At 39.5% G+C, this 6,937-nt stretch overlaps 1 pseudogene; it reads right to left on the reverse strand.

The window, feature by feature from the left end:
- Nucleotides 1-4,936: 4,936 nt before the first annotated feature.
- On the reverse strand, nucleotides 4,937-6,235 carry LOC102519006 (annotated as a pseudogene).
- Nucleotides 6,236-6,937: the final 702 nt, after the last annotated feature.

The following is a 6,937-nucleotide window of genomic DNA, read 5'->3' on the forward strand; positions in this document are numbered from 1 at the left end:
AAAAATGTAGAACTGCTTTACTACAAATCCCTGAACAAGGACAGAGTCAACAGACTGGGTGGAAATAATTGCAGTCTGTTAGATAAACACAAGGTTTATGTCCCTAATGTATACAAAGTGTTCTAATAACCAGTGAGGAAAAGACATACGCCTTAAAAGGAATATGGTCAAAGAACAGTTCACAAAAGAAGCAATACAAATGGCCAATTAGTATATTAAAAGATGTTCCGTTTCATTGGTAATCAAAGAAATGCAAATTAAAACAAGATACTGTTTTGGACTTAATAGATCCTAAAGAGGGAAAACACGGATAATGCTCAAGGCTGGTGAGAGTGTGGGGAAGCAGAAATCTTCGTTTGCTGTGTTAGAGGTAGAAACTGGCACCACTATTCTAGAGGGATATTTGTCAGTACGTATTTTAAGTGTTAGTATTTGTTGACCCATAAATTCCATTTAGACCAGTTGTTCATAACAGATTTCATTGTGCATATGAATCACCTGGAGATTTTTTTAAAATAGATTCTGACTTAGGAGGTCTGGGGTGGGGCCCAGGCTTCTGCATTTTCAGTCAGCTCCCAGGTGCTGCTGGTGCTCTGGGTTCATCTACCACACTATGAATAGAGAGGACATAGAAGACTTCCTCCTAAAGCAGTTGGTTTTCCACTCTGTCTGCACACCAGAACTACTGGAGGAGTTTTTAAAAGGTGCTATGCTCAGGCCCCACCACCAAATTATCTGATTTTTTTGGTCTAGGGTGGATCAGGGGCTGTAAAAGCTCTCCAGGTGATTCTAATGTGCAGCTGGGACTGAGGACTGCTGTCCTAAGGAAACAATTGGGCTGCACACAAAGATGTATTTACATAAAGGATTTTTACTGCAACATTGTTTATAATATGGAAAAATTGGAAGTAACCTAAATGTCCAGCCATAAAGTACTGGTTTTAAAATTTATGAAACAGAGAGGATTCTGGGAAGATGGGCCAGCAGGAAGCACCACAGATCTGTCTCCCCACCTAGACAACAGTTGTATTGGCAGAACTTGTCTGATGTAATGATTCTGAGACTCTTGAAGGCTTGTAACTTCTAGGGGAGGGCTTGGATGGTAATTGCATTTAGGTTTGGTCAGTTTTAGCTCTCAGTACAGTAGCAGCTACCCATCCCTCACCCCCAGCTGTGTGGCAGGCAGCTGTGCACATGTTCCTGGAGCAGCTTGCACACAGTTTATGCTAGGCAGTGTGGGCAAAAATACCAGGGATCTGCACTCTGATCACTGATTGCTCCTTCTGACCACAGGGCTGCAGACAAAGCAGTGCGCCGTGAAACACTTATACTATAAAACTACAAAACATTGCTGAAAGAAATTAAAGAAGACAAATAAATGGAAACACATCCCATGTTCATGTAATGGAAGACAGAATATTGTTAACATGTCAGTACCACCCAAAGAGATCTACAGATTAGTGCAATCCCTGTCAAAACCCCAGTCCTATAATTTATATAAAATCTCAGTGGGTCCTGAGAAGCCAAAACCATCTTGCAAAAGAAGAACAAAACTGGAATTTTTTCCAGAAACAAACTCTCATATATATGGTCAAATAATTTTTGACAAGTGTGCCGAGACCATGGGGGAAGGACAGTCTTTTCAACAAATGATGTTGGGAAAACTGGAAAAAAATGACATTGGACCCTTGTATAACACCATATACAAAAATTAACTTGAAGTAGATCAAAGACCTAAATGCAAAGCTGAAAACAATAAAACTTTTATATAAAAATATAGGATAAAAAGCTCTATTACATTGGATTTAGCAATGATTTCTTGGATGCAGCACCAAAGGCACAGGCAACAAAAGAAAAAATAGACATGCTGGACTTAATGAAAATTCAAAATTTCACTGTCTACAAAGAAAAGAGGCAACCCATAGAATGGGAGAGATATTTGCAAATCATGTATCTGGTCAGGGAATAATATACAGAATATATAGCAAACTCCTAAAACTCAACAACAGCAACAAAAAATCCAATTCAAAATTAGGCAAAGGACTTGACTAGACATTTCTCCAAAGAAGATAAATAAATGGCTAACAAGCGGATGAAAAGACACTCCATCACTAATCATCAGGGAAATACAAATGAAAACAATGGTGCGATACCATCTCAGACTCATTAAGATGGCTACTGTCAAGAAGCAGAAGGCAAGTGTTGGTGAGGATGTGGAGAAGTTGGAACCCTTGTGCACTGTTGATGGGAGTATTCAGTCCTATGGAAAACAGTGTGGCGGTTCCTCAAAAAGTAAAAAATAAAATTACCATGTGACCCAGCAATTCCACTTCTGAGTATATAGCCCCAAACTGAAAGTAGAGTCTTCAAGAGATATTTGTACACCCATGTTCATAGCAACATTATAGCTAAAACGTGGGAGCAACCCAGATGCCATCAGCAGATGAATGGATAAGCTACATATGGTGTATACATACGATGGAATATTATTCAGCTTTAAAAAGAAAAGAAATTCTGCAATATGCTATGACGTGAATGAACCTTGAGGATATTGTGGTAAGTGAAATAAGCCATTCACAAAAAGAAAATACTGTGTGATTCCACCTACATGAGGTACTTAGAGTAATCAAAGTCATTAAGACAAAAAGTATAATGGTGGCTGTTAGTGGCTAGGGGTGAGTAGAATGGGGAGTTATTGTTTAGTGTGTACAGAGGTTTTGTTTGGGATGATGAAGAAGCTCTGGTAGTGGATGGTGGTGATGGTTGCACAACATTGGTAATGTACTCAATGCCAATGCGCTGTACATTTTAAAGTGGTCAAAGTGGTAAACTTACAAGATGAAAAGAGTTATGGGGATGGATAATGGTGATGATTTTACAACAATGTGAGTATACTTAATATCACTGAACTATACACTTAAAAATGGTTAAGATGGTAAGTGTTATGCTGTGTGTATCTTACTACAGTAAATTTTAAAAAAATTATTGAACAACCATAAGTGGACTAATTAGAAATTGTCATAACTATAGATTTATTGACACAGAAAAGTGTCCATAACATATTATGGAATAATGCTAGTAGGTATAATAGGACCCCATTTATATATATTTATAGTGAACGTCTACATGTGGTAAATGCATTGAGACACATCTGGAAAGATGCTTATTAAAATAGTAAAGTGGTCCTTCCAGGGGATTTCAACTTTTATAATTCTCTGTAAAGCCGTTTTCATTTTGGAGAATAGAAAGACTTTGGGAATACTTAGAAGTGAAATCTATGAGAGGCAGGACCAGAATGTCATTATAATTAAATAACCATAAACTTAATTAATTTTATTGTAACTCACTGGAAGAAAAACTGTTTAACAGAAAGGAAAGATGAGTGTGAAGCACAGGAAAGTGAAGCTTTAGGGACCAGACACTGGGGATGCCCAGTGAAAGCATTGTGAGTAGATGCACAAGGGTCCACCTAGTGCTCAGGTGTGGCAAGTGTTGCCCTCTTGCGGATCATCATGCTGACTTTCTGATCCAAGTCCATGTTCACCAAGCAACTTCTGTTCCTCTTAAAGTTTGTGTATAGGGAGAGAATGACCTGGCTTTACAGTCAGCTCAACAGTTGTGTGTCTCAAAGTATATCAGTATAAGTTACTATTCTGTTTTATATATTGGGCTCTGTGCTTGGTTAATGAGAATATATACTAGAGAAATGAATCCTATATAATCTACTGATGCATGAGATATCACCTCCAAACCTTAGTGACTTAAAACAACTGTTTATTATCTCTAACAGTTTTGTGTGTTGGGAATCTGGCAGTGGCTCAGCTGGGAAGTTGTGGTTCAGGGCCTTTCAGGGGGCTGCAGTCTGATGCCTTTCCGTGCTGACTCACTCACATGGCTGGCAGATTGGTGTTGGATGTTGACTAGGGATCTCAGCTCTTTTCCACATGGGTCTCCCCCCCCACATGACAGCTGGCTTCCCCCAGACTGAGCAATCCAAAAGACCAAGGTGAAAGTTACAATGTCATTATGACCTAGCCTCAGAAATCACATATCATCATTTCTGCTATATTTTAATGGTCACAGAGGGCAAGCCCTGATTCAGAATGAGGAGGAACTACACAAAGGCATGAGTACTGGAAGGCGAGGCTCACTGGGGACCATCTTGGAGACTGGCTACCCCGGAACCCATCAACCATGTGGCCATTCCTGGCACACTCACTGCATGCCTTTCATTCAAAATAAAGCAGTGTACTATAGCTTTTACATCTGTCATCCCCTTTTATCTTCATCACAACCCTGCTGATAGGGAGAGCAAGAAAAGTGAGGGTCACTCTCAATGAACCCATCTGTGTCTCAGGCTAATAGAGTTAGATTATTTGTGAGGAGGAAAATTTCAAGATTCTGTGTTGTGTTTTGCAGCATTTCTGCTACAAATTACCCTTCATGTTTACTTGTACTGAATAATGAAAGGAAAATATTGATTTCTCCAACATTAAGAAAATATAAAAAATTATTCAAACAACCAAGATGGTTTTAATAAGATCAGAAAAGATCGATTCATTAATGGTGATAACACAATTAATGTTACATTTGATGGGAAAATTCAAACTCTAAATTTGTAAAGAAAAATATAATCTTCCTAGACAAGCAAATGAACATGATAGTCTCATGGCTAAAGGCTATGTATCAGCAAACCATACTTTTAAAAAAATAGAATCTCATAAGAAAGCTTTGCTCAAGTCAGCCAGTCTCAATTTTATGATAACAAGATATCAAATAAGCATAAATCAATAAATTATCTGCACTTCAACAAGGCTTACCCTTAGTGTCCTCAAGATACCTGACTTGTAAATGCTCTTCCATTTTTATTCTTTTCTATAAAACAAGATATAATGGCTAGCCAAATGTTTTATATCCTTTTTTTAATTTGATATCTTTAGAGAAAATATAAAGCAAGACAAACTAATATCAAAAGAAAAAGAATGATGAAGCCATAGTAATTCACATCTGCCTCTGTCTTTTCATTAAGAGTAAACTGGGAAATTGTAAACCAGGATCCTTTAGAACTTTCTAATTCTGTGACTTCCATACCAGTCGCAGAAGTCTATGTGCACCAAAGTGGAGATCTTGACTTGCTGAATGTATCTGAACTGGTAAAATATTGATAGACTTCCTAAAATGAATTTGGGAATTGTATACAGCTGGATTTTTGTGGAGAACTTTTTACTTCAGTTCTTGAGATCCACAGTATTATTGCCTTCCTGTGCTTTCCTGGGCTGTTTCATTGTCAAGCAGTCCAGTAAGCTCCTCCTCTTTTTGTACTTTTCTCCACGTTGCAGAGGACTCGGCACTTCTCTCACTGTGGACTTTTTTTCTATTAACCTATTTTGCATTTGATTAACTCGCTTTGTTGCAGCCTTTCATGAATCAATTTTTTGATTGTTTGGAGTAGACACATTTACTCTCTCCTTTAGTGGAAAATTCCAGTGGTCTTGAAGTTACTCCACCTGGGTTCAGAATTTTCTTGAGTACTTGACAGTTTGGCTTTTCGTCGTGTGCTGAATTATGAGTGTGTGCCGAATACTGGGCTATTTAACCTACTCCTCTGTGGGCAACCAAGCCAGTAAACTCCATGTCCCATTATGGCCTTTTCTAGGATATTCCAGATATTGTTTGTAGTTCCCACTGGGACGGTATTAGTAGGAAATCCATAATCTAAAAGATAAACCCCATCTGGTTTCTGTAATGCAAAAATAGATTCACTACTCCTGTATCACCGTGAACATATTTATTTTCATGTATATATTCCAGTACATCTAATATTCAGATTCCTAGCTGCAGGACAGTTGCCTTTTTAAAAGTACCGTTTTGGTCTGAGAGCTTCTGTAAATCTATTCCTAGTCTTTCCATTACCATCTCACTCTGATGCAGCTCCTCCCCGGGCCTGGAGTGCAGGCGCAGAGCCGGCCAGAAGCACTGGGTCCAGCAGCCACCCCCGGGACCCAGGAGCGAGAGGAGGCTAAGGGAGGCCCTCGGGTCCCTGCCTCCAGGGGTCTGCGGGCCCAAGGGCCATATTTTATATTCTTAAGACCTGAGTCAGTAGCTCAAAATTTCTCAGTCTACTGAGATTCCTGATATATTAAAATGTGGTTTTTAAAGTTTTTAACTTTGCCTCTAATCAAAGCTGAATATAAAGATCCAGAAACAATGAATCTGACCATCCTATAACTGCCATGACGCTTCAGAGTCAAAAGTGGAATTTTGGACGTGGTAGGGTCTGTGTCAGCAAGACAGAGAACCAGCATGTGAAAGGGAGAGAAAGATGACTGCCTCTCTCTTACCCAGAATGGTCATCCAAGCTGGAAAGTCATTCTTCAAATCAAGAAGGAGCCACAGTCCAGCTCATTAGGAAAGCTGAGAGGAGAGGATCGTGAGAAAGGACACTAACATTTATTGTGACTCGCACCTACCAGGCAATGGTTTCCAGACGAAGCAGCCAAGTCTCAGGCAAGTCAGGTAACTTGTACAAGGCACACAGTAACCGTTTGTGGCCGAAACCAGTGACCAACTCCAAAACTCTTCTCCAATCCTGTACTCACTCCACTCCTGGGCCAAGAATGTGAGAATTTATGATTTGAGTAACCTGGGATTTTCACCCCAGGGTCAACCAAACCACTTGTGAAACCCGCAAAAAGCTGGAGCTCTTATTTTTTGACTTGTATACAGTGCAGTTCCAAACCAAATTGAGACAACTTTGCACCGTGCACTTTATTAAAACGGGCTAACGCAGTGTGAATGATTTGAGCAGCCGTGCCTTAGGATATTCAGGCTGATTCCTTGTCTCTGGAGGAGTCTCTGAGAATTCCTGGAATCTGCAGAGAATAAGGGAGCCTCCCTTATACACTAGGAAACCCTGGTTTTGCTAAGAACTTGGTCA

This window comes from Camelus ferus, chromosome 16 (genome assembly GCF_009834535.1).
Source record: "Camelus ferus isolate YT-003-E chromosome 16, BCGSAC_Cfer_1.0, whole genome shotgun sequence".
NCBI lineage: Eukaryota > Metazoa > Chordata > Mammalia > Artiodactyla > Camelidae > Camelus > Camelus ferus.